The following is a 15,867-nucleotide window of genomic DNA, read 5'->3' on the forward strand; positions in this document are numbered from 1 at the left end:
TCCAGATCGCCAACAAAAACCTTCATTTTGCTGAAAAACGTTTTGTAAAGTGCCTCTTGAGCTTTTACTTCCTGGTCATGTGTCACACCCGCACCAGGCCCTGCCACAACCACACCTGTCATGCATCAGCGGAGTCAGTCTCCAGAATACTGATCAGCCACACCTGCAGTCAATCTGAGCCTTGGACTATATTGGACTATATATACTCCCACTCCACATTCACTCCTCGTCGGACCTCGTTTCTACATTGTAGGACTTTCCCAGCGCTCCCCTTCCAGGTCTCGACTCCCTTGCAAGTCTCCCTGATATCTTGGTCTCCAGTGGACTACTCCAAGTCGTGAGAGCCGTTTCAAAGATCCATCTCAGCTCACATCCATCTCTGTAAATAAAATCCTTAACATGATCTGTCTGCTTGAGGTCCTTCATAACAGAAGGTCCGACCCGAACTAACAGAGGATGGATTCTCCCTCAAACCGTTTCTCTGGCGATCCTCAGCAGTGCAGCGGATTCCTGCTCCAGTGCTCCCTCCACCTGGAAATGAACCCCAGCAGGTACCCCACAGATCGATCAAAAATCGCTTACATCATCTCCTTGCTTTCAGGACCGGCGTTACAGTGGGAGGAAGCGATCTGGCAGCAAAACAGCACGGTAACGCAATCCTACACCCAGTTCACACTACACTTCCAGGAAGTGTTCGGAATCCCCTCCAGAGATGCCACCATACAAGAGCAGCTGTTTCGCCTTCGACAAGGACACACCCCCATCACAGAACACGTCCTGAAATTCCGCACCCTGGAGGCGGCAAGCGGCTGGAATGAAGCAGCACTCTTCACTCATTTCTGGATGAGCCTTGAACCAGATCTCCGCCTACAACTCTCAACCCATGATGACAGCTTGGGCTTAGAGAAATTCATACAGCTCACTATTCAGGTTGCCCACAGAAGGGAAAGCTGTCTCCAAGACATACCACCCGTAGCAGCAGCACCATTCATAAACCACCCTGAACCCATGCAGGTAGATGCAGTACGTCTCACACCCACTGAGCGGCGCCGACGCCTCATAAACGGGCTCTGCCTTTACTGTGGCCAGGCTGGGCACCTTATTGATGGATGTTCCATTCGTCCACCACGTCCACGGGTGAGTCTGGCTACTGTAACATCTATACCATCTGATCCCCTCACCACACCGGTTACTTTATTACTCCCTGCTGGTTCTTTGACAGTCACGGCCCTCATCGATTCCGGCTCCGCGGGCAACTTCATCTCCAGGTCCCTAAGACGCCATCTACATCTCCGGTGCCACCGCTGTCCAACATCCCTCTGCATCCAGTCCATCACAGGCACCAGACTCACTCAGCGCACAGTTCAGCTCCAGACCCTGCCATTAACACTCAAACTAGGCTGTTTACACCAAGAACAGATCTCCCTGCTGGTATTGGAGCAATCTAAGGCCGATGTTATCCTGGGGCGGCCATGGTTACAGTACCATCATCCGATACTCTCTTGGAAAACTGGGGAAGTATTACGCTGGGGCACCACCTGTTATCCTTCATGTTTTCCCCAGCTAACACAGCCTAACCCGGTCACCGAGATTACACTTGGCTCCACCTCCATAGAAAGCCCACATATTCACCCTTCCAACAACATTCCTCCCGAGTACAAGTCCTTTGAGGATGTTTTCTGCCCACGACGAGCAGCTCAGTTACCCCCACATCGCCCATGGGACTGCGCTATCGATTTAATCCCCGGGGGTAAACTTCCTGCTGGTCGAATTTACCCACTCTCTATCCCAGAAACCAGAGCCATGGAGGACTATGTAGCCGAGGCCCAGGCACAGGGCTACATCCGACCGTCCACATCTCCAGCTGCTTCCAGCTTCTTTTTTGTGGAAAAGGACGGTGGCTTGCGGCCCTGCATCGACTACCGATCCCTGAATCAGATCACCACGAAATTTAAATACCCCCTATCGTTAGTACCATCATCGTTGGAACAACTACGAGGAGCCAGGGTGTTTACTAAGTTAGATCTAAGAAGCGCCTACAACCTCATCCGTATACGTAAAGGAGACGAGTGGAAAACTGCATTCATCACACCCACGGGACACTATGAGTACCTTGTAATGCCGTATGGCCTAGCCAACGCCCCTTCTGTATTTCAGGGCTTCATGAACGAAATCTTCCGTGACATGATCAACCAGTTCCTTATCATTTACATAGACGATATCCTCATCTACTACCCAAATCTGCAAACTCACATCGACCAGGTGAAACAGGTCTTAGGGCGACTCCGAACCCACCATTTATTCCTGAAGGCAGAGAAGTGTTCGTTCCATCAACCTGAGGTGAACTTCCTGGGCTATCAGGTGGGGCCTGCTGGGGTACAGATGGATCAAAAGAAGATTCAGACCATCCTGGACTGGCCAAAACCAGCCTCGATTAAAGCCCTTCAACGTTTCCTCGGCTTCTCCAACTTCTACCGAAGATTCATCCGCAACTACAGCACTTTGGCTGCACCTCTTACTGCCTTGTTAAAAAACAAACCTCGTACGATTACCTGGACTCCTGAGGCAGACGACGCCTTCACCCACCTGCGCCAAGCCTTCATCACGGCACCCGTCTTGCAACACCCTGATCAGGACCTCCCTTTCTGTGTCGATGTGGATGCATCCACCACGGGAGTTGGTGCAGTCCTGTCGCAACGAAGTGGACAACCCCCTCATCTCAAACCGTGTGCCTTTTTCTCAAAGAAGCTGAGTCCAGCAGAGCAGAATTATGACGTTGGCAACCGAGAACTCCTGGCCATAAAGCTAGCACTGGAGGAGTGGCGACACTGGTTGGAAGGAGCCAAATATCCATTCGAGATTCTCACCGATCACAAAAACTTAACCTACCTCCGAGAAGCTCGCCGCCTGAATCCCCGTCAAGCAAGGTGGGCTCTCTTCTTCTCCAGATTTAACTACTCCCTCACTTACATTCCAGGTACCAAAAACCGTCGGGCTGACGCTTTGTCTCGGAAGTATGAAAAGGATGACACCTCAGAGATACCGGGGCCCATTCTGCCTCCGCAGGCTATCATCGGTGCCATACAGTGGACTATCAAGCACCGCATCCAGGAGGCCTTGAGTGAACAGCCAGCACCCCCTGAGACACCGGCAGGTCGTACCATTGTTCCTCCCGACTTCCGTGTTCCCTTCCTGGAACTCAGGCTACCCTCGCGCTGCTTCAACCCCGCTACTGGTGGCCTGAGATGACGTCCCAGATCAGTCGATTTGTGGATGGATGCGCCATATGTGCTCAATCGAAGAGCCCTCGACACCTTCCTGAGGGAAAACTCCGACCTCTCCCGGTTCCACAACGTCCTTGGTCCCATTTAGGAGTAGACTTCCTGACAGATCTTCCCCCATCACAAGGTAAAACCTGTATATTGGTGGTGGTAGACCGATTCTCAAAGGCATGTAAGCTAATCCCGTATCCAAGTGTCCCCACAGCCGCTGATACAGCCAGAGGAATCTTCGAACAGGTGTTCAGGAACTTCGGTCTCCCTGAAGACATCTTTTCGGACCAGGGACCCCAGTTCATCTCCCGTTTCTGGCGCGCCTTCCTTCGCCTCCTGAGCTTCACCGTCAATTTATCATCCGGATACCACCCCCAGACTAACGGGCAGGCGGAACGCAAAGTTCAGGAGGTTTGCCGGTTCCTCAGGAGCTTCTGCCAGGTTCATCCCTCGTCATGGAGTGAGTTCCTTCCATGGGCAGAATATGCCCAGAACTCCCTTCGACAGGCTTCCACCGGTCTCACACCTTTTGAGTGCTTTTTGGGTCATCAACCGCCGCTTTTCCCTTGGAATGGGGAAAGCGCCAACATGCCAGCAGTGGATGAATGGTTCCGGCGCAGCGAGCGAGTGTGGGGCCAAGCGCATCAACACCTGCAACGCGCCATCAGACGCTACACCCTGCAGGCCAACCGGCGTCGTAACCAGGAACACCAGTATGCTGTGGGTGATCTGGTCTGGCTGTCTACTCGGGATATTCGGTCCCGCACTACATGTCGAAAGTTGAGTCCTCGTTTTATCGGTCCCTTCAAAATCATTGCTCAGATCAACCCTGTTATTTACCGTCTGGAATTGCCTGCCTCTTGCAAGATTCATCCGGTCTTTCATGTGTCTCTGCTCAAGCCTTACCATTCACCTATGGTTTCTCCTTCCTCAGGGTTGCTCCCCTTCCGCCGCCTCCTCCTCCTCTGGATACCGTTGACGGGCCTGTGTTCGCCATCCACGATATCTTGGACTCCAGGAGACGCAGGGGTCGGTTGGAGTATCTGGTCGACTGGGAGGGGTATGGACCTGAGGAACGGTCCTGGGTTCCACGAGCTGACATCCTGGACCCCTTTATGCTCAGAGACTTCCATCTTCGGCATCCCAGTCGACCTCAACCTCATCCCCGTGGGCGGCCCCGTCTTCGGTTCCATCGTCGCCCTGGGGTGGCTACTGGAGGGGGGGGTACTGTCACACCCGCACCAGGCCCTGCCACAACCACACCTGTCATGCATCAGCGGAGTCAGTCTCTAGAATACTGATCAGCCACACCTGCGGTCAATCTGAGCCTTGGACTATATATACTCCCACTCCACATTCACTCCTCGTCGGACCTCGTTTCTACATTGTAGGACTTTCCCAGCGCTCCCCTTCCCGGTCTCGACTCCCTTGCAAGTCTCCCTGATATCTTGGTCTCCAGTGGACTACTCCAAGTCGTGAGAGCCGTTTCAAAGATCCATCTCAGCTCACATCCATCTCTGTAAATAAAATCCTTAACCTGATCTGTCTGCTTGAGGTCCTTCATAACAGAAGGTCCGACCCGAACTAACAGAGGATGGATTCTCCCTCAAACCGTTTCTCTGGCGATCCTCAGCAGTGCAGCAACATATATATTCATATAATCCAAAATCATCACAAGCATACATTTAAATGTGTCCTTTCTCACATAAAATAACTGGTAAGTATCTGTCTGTCTATCTTGAGCTTTATCCCTCAGAGCCCGAGTTCTGGAACTTGTTGCCAGAAGACGTCAGGCAGACAAATTCACTACCAGTTTTTATATCCATGCGTAAAACTTAACTCTATGGGCAGGCCTTTGCAGTTATGTCATGCTGCTGTGATTGGCCTAATTTGTTCTTACTTTAATTTGTATTTATTCATTCAGGTTTTTTATACCTTGTTGTACCAATGTTTCATGCTGTGCAATGGAACACTTGTTATTTGCCTATGTTTTCAAATTGGTCTTTGCCCTTCCCTTTACACGACTATAGATAACCCAGCGTTTTTAGAATTCTCTACTCGTAACCAGTTTTCGAAAGGCTGCGTTCTTGCCCCACCCCCTGTTCACATGTAAATGACAGTCCAGATCGCCAACAAAAACCTTCATTTTGCTGAAAAACGTTTTGTAAAGTGCCTCTTGAGCTTTTACTTCCTGGTCATGTGTCACACCCGCACCAGGCCCTGCCACAACCACACCTGTCATGCATCAGCGGAGTCAGTCTCCAGAATACTGATCAGCCACACCTGCAGTCAATCTGAGCCTTGGACTATATTGGACTATATATACTCCCACTCCACATTCACTCCTCGTCGGACCTCGTTTCTACATTGTAGGACTTTCCCAGCGCTCCCCTTCCAGGTCTCGACTCCCTTGCAAGTCTCCCTGATATCTTGGTCTCCAGTGGACTACTCCAAGTCGTGAGAGCCGTTTCAAAGATCCATCTCAGCTCACATCCATCTCTGTAAATAAAATCCTTAACCTGATCTGTCTGCTTGAGGTCCTTCATAACATCATGTGACAGTACTTGTTCATTTATTAGCTACTAGACCCCGCTCCACAATTATGAATCACAGGAGCAACTTATGAAGACAATCAACAATATTTGAACTTAAATTGTGGCCATTAAACTTTGTAATTATTTCTTGCAAATTAAACAAACATAAAAGAACATTGTAGGATACATTCATTGTGGGCAATACATACTGTGCGAGAGAAACTGTTGTCTGATCATTTCAAACTGCCTGTTTACTTGCTTGATGCTGGGGCCTCCTGAAATACCTCTGATTGTCCATCTATGGAGAAAAAAAGTATTTGTTTAGATAATCCATGTAAACCTTTTGGCATTTACAGACAAACATTCATGAGAAACGGAAGATTTCATTTGTACTTTGAGTTGCTTTCGTCTTATCAGACATTAGGACTGGGCGATAATTTGATAATATACAGTACATTGATCGATAAACGTGTGTACGATAGAAAAAAGAGGGACTCAATAGAAAATTCAATAGAAAAAAAACCAGTCACTTCATTTTTCATTACAGCCTATCATGTAGCTCAATACTACAGGCGTAATGTCCTCCAAACCAATCACAAACGCAGACCCAGGCAGACTGTCACCAAGTCCTGCACCTCTCAAACCACAACAAAGAGCACATGTATTGTAGGAAAAGCGCAGCAAAGAGAGGCAGAAGAAATCGCCTCAGAGAAAGCTGCCTTTACCCTACATTGACTGGCAGCCCACCATGGCTATATTGTAAGTGTCACACCTTCAAAATGCAGAACATAAAATGATTTAACGTGAACGTCAACGTTGCAACGCTGTGCAGCACAACCATTGTACTCAGCTGTCATCTGCTGTGCACGTGAACACAGTGCGTGGAGCAACAGGGCAGAGGCTGAGCAGCAAGAGAGCATTGGTGTGGAGTCTGGAGAGAGGAAAGGTAACGGCTGATAAATTAGCTTAGAGTTTGCAAGTTGAATATATAATCCAATAAATATATTGATCAAGGTTCTGATTACACTGGTGCTTTCAGGGGAGCCTTTCTTTGAGGTCTGTAGCGCGACTATACGAGTCACATGTATACACATATATAATAGTGGATGGTAGCATGATTGAAAAAATGATTACTGCCAAAAACATTCTGCTAAAAACTATCAGCTGATACAATCAGAAAAATAACACCTGAACAACTACTCATACCATAAAAATAAAAATCCGAATTCGTCATTATTTCACTGACGGAAGCAGATTTCAAGAATGTACATGCCTGGATGTACATGACACCAAGAATGTACATGCCTGGATGTACATGACACCAAGAATGTACATGCCTGGATGTACATGACACCAAGAATGTACATGCCTGGAGAGTTAGATCCCAATTTATCCTCTTTATTTATAAAGTTTCTGATAATTTTCAAGCCTTAGATTTAAGGTTTTTATCATCCGTAACTGGAGAGGGACTATGATTCTTATTCTATTTTGTGTGTGTGTATACACTCACTTTGGCTACGCAAGGTGAAGCATCGAGGAATGTCTGTATCCTTAGCCAGGTGACTCATTCTACAGCAGGTACCGTCAGTGCTAATGAGGAGAGAACAGGTCATTAATTCCATCAGATGGTTCATCAGGATCTTTTTATTTAAAAGCTTATTTCATATTAATCATCACTCACTTCAGGTTGGCACAATTACAACAGGATATGTCTTCCTTGTGATCCACAAGCCACTTAGCACTGCAGGCAAAGCCAACAATGTGCCACTTTTCTTCTAAACTAAGAGAGACACGGAAGAGCAAACATAAAGAGTGATACATATTTTCTTTAGATATTACCCTCAGCACATTACTCCACATTTCTTTCCAAAATAGATCAAGGATATATAGAGAGTTTTACAGAGAAATCTATATGGTCTTACTTTGTCCAGGCCAGTCTCCTTTTTTCACAGGAATGACATCAATACAAGCAGCTCTCACACATATATGAGGAAACAGGAGAAACACAGTCAGCCTAGCTCTGTCCAAGGCTAATAAAAGCTCAGCTCACAAATAACCATTTACCAAAACTTCTTACACACAAAATGTAATTTATCTACAGTCAGTCATCCTATTCTCTGGTAGGGATGTCCCAATCCAATCATGTGATCAGAAATCAGGACCAATCACGTGCTATGTATTCTCAGAATCTTTGGTCCAATCTATAATATTTCAAAGCAAATGGGGAAAATGTTTTGGTAAACACAATAACTGGAGACCACTGTCAAAGTTTTTGTGCCTCTGATTCATGACTACATGTCACTCCACTTGTCATCATCTGGCCAGTTATTGGTTTGTTCAACCTGCAGGTTGGTAGGAAGCAAACTGGAAATAGGCCAGATTTTTTAAATTTGAATCTGCCTAGTCTGATTGCACTAAGTGAATGAAGTAAATAATACAGTAAATAAAGTGTTTATTTATCTATTTCAATGTATTGTATTTATTTATTTGAATAAATAAATAAACAGGGCAGCATACAGCAGTTTGACCGCATTCAAATCACAAATAAGTTTATGAACGTGTATCAGCAAAGAGCAACACAGATAACTGACTAACCACATGTGAGAAAACGCTTTGACCGAAAACGCGTGTAAACAAGTTAAGCTGTAAAACAAAGGTACCCTGCTGCCATCAGTCATAAAACCACACAAGATAATGAGTGTGTCTCAAACCGCGCACTTACATGAGTGCACTGGAAGGTAGTGTGTAGTTCGCACTAAGCTCTACCTTCTGTAGTGACACTATCGTAAGTCCTGATCCACATTGAGCTCTAACGTTTTGCACTTACCGGTAGTGACGTACCAGTTTAGCAGCGCCGCTCTGTTAATACACTTTTTTTTTCTTCCAAAATCATGTTAACATACGTGTTTGCATGTCATCACACTTTTATGCTATTAAATGCCTTTTAAAAGGCCTCATTAGTGAAACAACGAACCGTGGCCTCCACTGTATTAATCTATCTCAGTAGATAACAATAGAAACCATCAGCACACGTTCATGTGTCTTTGCATGTCTCCCCCATACCTGTTAGTATAAAGTGTAATTTAAAACACTAAAAAACAGCTTTTAAATAAGCAAAGATATCTTAACTGAATTAAAGTATTTTACATTATACATGTGTTTTATTGGTGTTTACACTGATACCTTCACGTCTGCAACAGGAAACCGATTATACTAGAAACCATCATTTAAAATATGAAATACAGTAATGAAGACGCTAAAAAAGGGATGCAGAAAACATTTTATTTAAACTTTTTATTAAAACATTTCTCTCTTGCCACCTCTTCTTCTCCACAGCAGTGTCGTAGCCGCAGGTGGTAAATGCCTCAGTGCCACTGCTGGCTCGGTAGTTTGATGCCACAGTGACCTACGGTGAACACAGAATGACAGGTTATATAAAAGCAAACATTATTATGTACTTTATGGGTACTTTGCAGACGCTTATCTAAAGTTATGTACGCTGTACTTCGTCAGCAAAACCATGGAAATGTGCCAGTTCTCTAACCAGCGGCGTTTCCTAATCAGTTTTCAGATCAAGGACCATTTCGTTTACGCCAGAGACCCCGCAGTGCTTAATCTGGAGCTTCAACAATCATGAATAAACATACGGAACCTATAGCATTAATTATTTTTAACACTTATAGCCCATCTACATCCGCAAAATCGGCTATAAAACTGCTAACATTTACGTTGCTAACTCTACTGCAGCCTCTAACAAATGATCAGATCCATAATTGTCATCAGGGATAGAAGAGAGAAGAAGCATGCTGCACTTTATATTAGAATTACGATCAAATATCTTCATACTTACAACAGTAGAAAATACCCTCCGCCTGCATTGGTACCGCTGAGTCGGTGGCTGCCAGCTCTGAAAAACTGGTTGAAAGTCCCTCCCCTTCCGCTACGTCAGCAAGATGGCGTCCGTTTAGTGTGTGTAGTGTCCATCATTTCGCACTAGATTTTTGGCCGAGTTTAGGGCAGCATCCGGGTACTTTCAGTGCACTGAGTTTTTACTGAAATTTCTGTGTCAGCGCACTAAGCACTTAAATGTAGTGTTCGAAGTATAGAAGTGCGCGGTTTGGGACACACCCAATATCTACTAACAATAGCATTGCGGAAGCAATGATCAGAAAGATGCTAACGTTAGCCTTGAAGCTTTGAAACTTTGAAATTTGAATCTGCCTGATAGTATTCATTCACTAAAGTCTTCATTCATTCTTCATATGAATATATATATGTATATATATATATATATATATATATATATATATATGTATAGATAGATAGATAGATAGATAGATAGATAGATAGATACAGTCAATGTCAGTGGCTCAGATAAAGTATTCAGACACCTTCACTTTGTTCACAGTTTGTCACATTTTGTTTCACAAACCAGAGTGATCATCTTGTATGTAGGTGAAAGAGATGTATAGACTTGATGAACAGATCACCTGACAGGATGTTTTAAAATAAGAGTATTTTGAACCATCCAATAGCTCCATGTAGATCCATGTGTGGAGGAATTGCTGTGAATATATGCATTTGTATTAACGTGATATTATTTTGTAAGCTGCCAAGGTGGGTTTGGGGTGAGGTGGTGAATGGTGTAAAAAGAAAATAATGGCATAGAGGTAATCTTAATCTGTATTCACGTTCCTTTAAAGTAGAATGTGCATCTCCTGAAGGAGATGATGGATGCTGCTGTGTTCTTGCTGTGTTCTTGCTCTCTGTAGAAGATGTTGCTAGCTGTTAAATGGTGGCTGTTAAAAAGAAAGCCAAATTGTCACATTAAATGAAGCCTAATAGACGTAAAATAAGCTGGGCCCAACTACAGAAGAGGATACGAAGTGGTCAAATATTTTAGTCCGCATGGCTAAATCATCTTTCATAGTTAGGGATTGTTGTGGAATTTTTATTATCAAAGATCACGCACTAAGTGAGAATCAAACAAAGTATTTTTATTAAGAGCTGACCAGCAATGGGAGTCACACAGTCAAACAGCTTTGGCTGAGCGAGTCCACAGAGATACACATGGGCTTGTTTAATATAGACTCGCATGACATGATATCATCAAGGTCATTGAAGCAAATCCTCAGTACACTGTCTTCAGACCCTGCTCAACCTGGTACAAAGTTTCTAAAGAATGTTAACAGCGATGTGATAAGAAAGAAGAGCTCATTACTAAATATTTTCTGGGTACAGGTGGTTCAGCTCAGTGAAACAAGTGAAACGTAAATCATGGTTTTAATAATACAAATTGTAGATTGCAGAATATAAGGGTTATGTGTATAAATTTTCCATTACAGGATAATATTTTGATAGACTAAATCAGTGTTTCCCAAACTTTTTTCTTAGAACACACTTTTTAAAAGCGACAATCATCGCTACCCGATTCACTTTAATTCAGCTTTATTTATAAAGCGCATTTCAGGCAACATGATAAAAACAATCATGTCATCTTCAGTACATACACACTTACTAACACACCCACTCACTGCACCCACTCACACAACCACATATGGACACATGCACACACACACAGAATGTTGTTGAGAAAAGATGGCTTGATTCTAAAGATGGCTACTAACGTGGCATGTCTGTGTCAGGCAAGGTGTTCCATTTTCATGGGGCATATGGTGCAAGGAATTAGTAAGTTGCCTCTGCTTGTTGACCAAAGTGTTCTTGCTGGGGTGTAAGTGATGAGCATATTTATCATGTACTGAGGTGCAAGGCCATCTAGTGCTTTGTAAACCATGAATACTATTTTTAAATCGATTTATGTACTGGTAACAGGTAACCAGTGCTAAGATTTAAGAACAATACTATATATACATAATGTATTGAATGTATTGTTATACATTCATGGATTCATTTTCTGAGTCTGATTTTGACAGAAAACCCCTCAATTTGGAAATATTTTTGAGATGATAGAAAGATGATCTTTTAATGTGGATGATATGCCTTCTGAAATTTAGATTGCTGTCCAACATCTATTCCTTGCTTCAGTTGTGCTGTCTTGAGAGAGAGAGAGAGAAAGAGAGAGAGAGAGAGAGATATGAGATATGAGATATGAGATATGAGATATGAGATATGAGATATATTTATGGACCTGAATGAGCCTATTATTATTATTATTATGACATAAGGGTTTTGAGTTGTGGTTTATTGCAGTAATTTTCTGCCAATTTTCTGATATCTGCCAAGTGTGCTGCATCAGACAAACCCATCAGTTCAACATGAACAGCACATCTCAATCTATCGCGTGGGCAGTGCCTGACCTGCGTACGACGGTGATAACTGGCCAATTACAACCGGTTAGTATCATGTCTATGGTAGAGTGCCTCTAGAGAGAGAGTGGCGCCACCGGAAGCTCAAAACGCTTGCAGATCATGTGGTCCATGTAGCCTCCAAAAGTTCCAGGAAGTGCTTGGCGGCCAATACAAAATAATAAGAAAACTACGATAATCTGTAAATAATGATCAATGAAGGCTTTGCTTTGCAATATTTTTATAGTTGTGTTCATTGATATGAATCATGTTAAATTTACTAAACCTGTATGACATCAACAGCAATGTAAATCGTTATATTTTCTGTTTTTTTTAACTTTATCTTTCAGACTGAGGCATACCAACAGGTGAAGACAATGATTTATCAAGTGACTACACAATAAATCTAGGCTCACAGCATAATGATAACTGTTCTTACAAGAAATCTATATCCAATAAATAAAATTTAGATCCCAATTCATTTCAAATAAATGGGTTATCTATTCTTACTTATTACTATCTACTTGTGTGAACTGCTTTTAAGTCTTAAGACTTATTTTGACTGAGGCAGACTGATAACTACACAAGTCTGGACTCACAATATAATGTGTTCTTACAGAAAATCCATGGCAAATAAATAAAATTTTGATTTCAATTCATGGAAAATACATGGCTTTCTATCACTATTTGTTAACTATCCCAAGACTTACTCCCTACATATACATAATAAATCAGACAAACACCCTTTGTTTTCCAATTGCATTTAATACCTAAAAGAATTCCTTTACAATAAAACTCGACTAGATCAGCATGTCTAGCCATTTCTTTTCTCTGCTATCCTTGAATACAGTCTTCACCATGGTATGCTGTGCTGCATGGGGATGCTCCAATCGCTCGTCGAAAGGCGTGCGTATGTATGGCTTCCCCAAAGACAGGGACAGAAGGAAAATATGGATGGCCAAAGTCAGCAGGATACATTTGACCACCATCAGGGACTGTAAAAACAAAAAAAATATGTGAGGTAATCATATTAAAACAATGCATTTACACATTTTCAAAGACCATATCATTGGGAAGTTTAATATTTTTAAATTAAACAGAGAACACATCACAGGGAGATTTATATGGTTGAGGTTGCAGAATGTAGAAAAAAAGACAGGAAACAACACTTAAAAGTGGCCAAACCAGGAAGGTGAAGAAGAACAGTATCCCAGTTAACGTCAGGCAACCCCAGAACTGCTGAAAGTTCTTCAGGACAATGCTGCACGAGGGAAGAGTGATATACTTCCCTTAAGCATCTCTCTGCTTCTCTGCTCTCATCCTGCACACTGGGAGAGTGCTGAGTGCTGTCTACTGCGGCAAATGCATTCAAGTACAATCAGCCACTTATTTTGTATATTTTGTTAAGTTCTTAAGGTTAACATGTTTGTTACATTTAACAGGTTTTATAGTTGCAAAGATTGTAAACATATATACTAAGAGTATTGTGCTATCTAATACTGTGTATTCAACCACAATGTGATATATGCTAGACATGTCCATAGTGCCAGATAAAAGTGAGCTGTGGTGTATGTCAACTATGGTGAGGTAACTCTGCAGGCACATTTTGAGGCTGACCAGTTTATTAAGACCAGCAAGGGCAAGATGAGGCTGAGAGAAGACGCTATACCCACCATCTTTGCGCATCACTCTATGAAAAAAAAAGAGGAAGGCCCCAACTCCACGATGCCCTCTTTCACCTGCAAATGCATGGTCCATAGCTGCTGATCACAGCTACTGTATTAAAAATGACACAGGTATAATGTACATATTCATTACAGTAATATATATATAATCATCACCCATTTCCTAAGGCACATTTGTACAATCTAATACAATCTAGTTCAACTGCTCTGCCATACATACATTCATTACAAAACTTATATATTTGGTATTTATTATACCTGACCTACCTTACTATGTTTTTAGTCTCCCTGTGGTCCACCCCATACTCCTGGCCTGATGCTCCACAACAAAGTGCTCCTCCTGTAGGTTTCAAAATATATGCAAGATGATGTGACCTGTTAGAGACATTTGTTTAGTACGATTGATTGAAAAACTCTGCATTCATTATGTTTTCAGTCTCACGTTTTCAGCACTCCTGGCCTAAAGCATGCACAAGAAGGTTGTGAAGTGGCATCACTGCTTCTTGACCACACAGCACCAAGTGAAGGTAACTGATATACACTGATAATACAACATAATTAATATATAATAGTATAATATATAGTGAATATATATGACTGAACTTTTCACCCTGCAATATCAAATGACAGCCCTAATATTGTATAATTGTATGGGCTGTACTATTCCACAAAACAGCTCACTTTCTAGTTATTATGTAAAATGAAGGGTGTAATTATTGGCCTGGCCTATAGTGCTAAATGTGTGAAATGCGGTGGTCACACATTATGACCCACATACAGAATCATCTTCATATCTTTGTCCATAATTCCACAGCCTTATAAATATATTAAAATTAAATAAAAATGTAACTACAATCGCTCTCCCTACACATTAACCTCGCTATCAACGGCGTTGGATCAATTTATATTGACGAACAGAATTTACATTCATCAGCCTGTGGCATCTGCTGCTATCAGTGTGCTAGCATAAACTTTTATCGGTTTATAATCTCTAAATATATTAATCTAGATGGGGACAATCCGTCAACATATTTATTTACTCCTGTCAAGTTGATTTCGATGCACAACTGATATGGAAATATGACTATTAAAACATCTTACCTTGAAGAAGTGTAGCTCCGACAATCTGCTCCATTGAAATACATTGACCGTCGCTTAGCTTTTGCTAACTTCCGGGAACTTTTGAGGGGCTCCATACGCCGCCATTGCTGTGAAAAAACTGAACCATTGCAGTGAACGGAGATGCTCCACACAGAAAGGCCACCGCCCTGAAGGTCTGAACCTCCCCCCCAGCCAGGATTAGAACCGACAACCTTCTTGCTGTGAAGCTGCGGTGCTAACCACCACACCACCGTGCAGCCCTTTCAAATGTGATTTTATGGTTTTAACATGAGTGTACTATTGTTTTGAATTTGGACTTTAGCTATATCTACTAAATTTTTTATATTTTAGAACAATAATTGTAGTTAGTCATATTAAACTAACCATCAGCCAAATTAACATCAACATGTGTTTTTCATTTATTCAACTTTTTTAATTTACTCAACACTGTTAAATGTAAAAAATGTTGCAGCAAAAACTGAAACCAGAGCAGCCCAGAAATTATTTCTTTACTTTCATGAGACACCCTTTTGTCCACATGTGCATAAAAGTAGTGAACAAAACGGCTGACCTGGATTCTATGGTCGCTATGGTTCCTCCTTAGGTGCATCATAATTTAAAAATAAACAAAGCTTCTACGGATAAATATGTTTTTTTAAATGTTCTATTTTATCTCAACAAGTCCTTGTTGAAGACAAGTTGTTGCATCTTGAGTCTGTCAAGTTGGAAAGTACAGCGTCAAACATGGAAAATGTAAGATTTGAGTTCATTTAAATTCTCCAGATTATACTTTAAAACTTTTAACACCAACTAATGAGGTAAAATGGTCAATAAAGAGAATTAAGTTGTGTAGAAGTCTGAATTTAACTCATTTGGAGGAGAAAATGTGACTTTGACAACTAAAATTTTTAAATTTGGCCTGTTGGTATTAAGTTTTGTACATTTTAAAGAAAAAACTGCTTATAAGTGA

The 15,867-nt window shown here is 42.5% G+C and overlaps 1 long non-coding RNA gene across 1 annotated transcript; it reads right to left on the bottom strand.

The window, feature by feature from the left end:
- Nucleotides 1-14,079: 14,079 nt before the first annotated feature.
- Nucleotides 14,080-14,938, bottom strand: LOC121629710. The gene is made up of 3 exons (XR_006008422.1): nt 14,898-14,938; nt 14,239-14,337; nt 14,080-14,136 (listed from the first exon to the last, which is right to left on the bottom strand). It is a non-coding gene; the product is annotated as an uncharacterized LOC121629710 (long non-coding RNA).
- Nucleotides 14,939-15,867: the final 929 nt, after the last annotated feature.

This window comes from Melanotaenia boesemani, chromosome 19 (assembly GCF_017639745.1).
Source record: "Melanotaenia boesemani isolate fMelBoe1 chromosome 19, fMelBoe1.pri, whole genome shotgun sequence".
NCBI lineage: Eukaryota > Metazoa > Chordata > Actinopteri > Atheriniformes > Melanotaeniidae > Melanotaenia > Melanotaenia boesemani.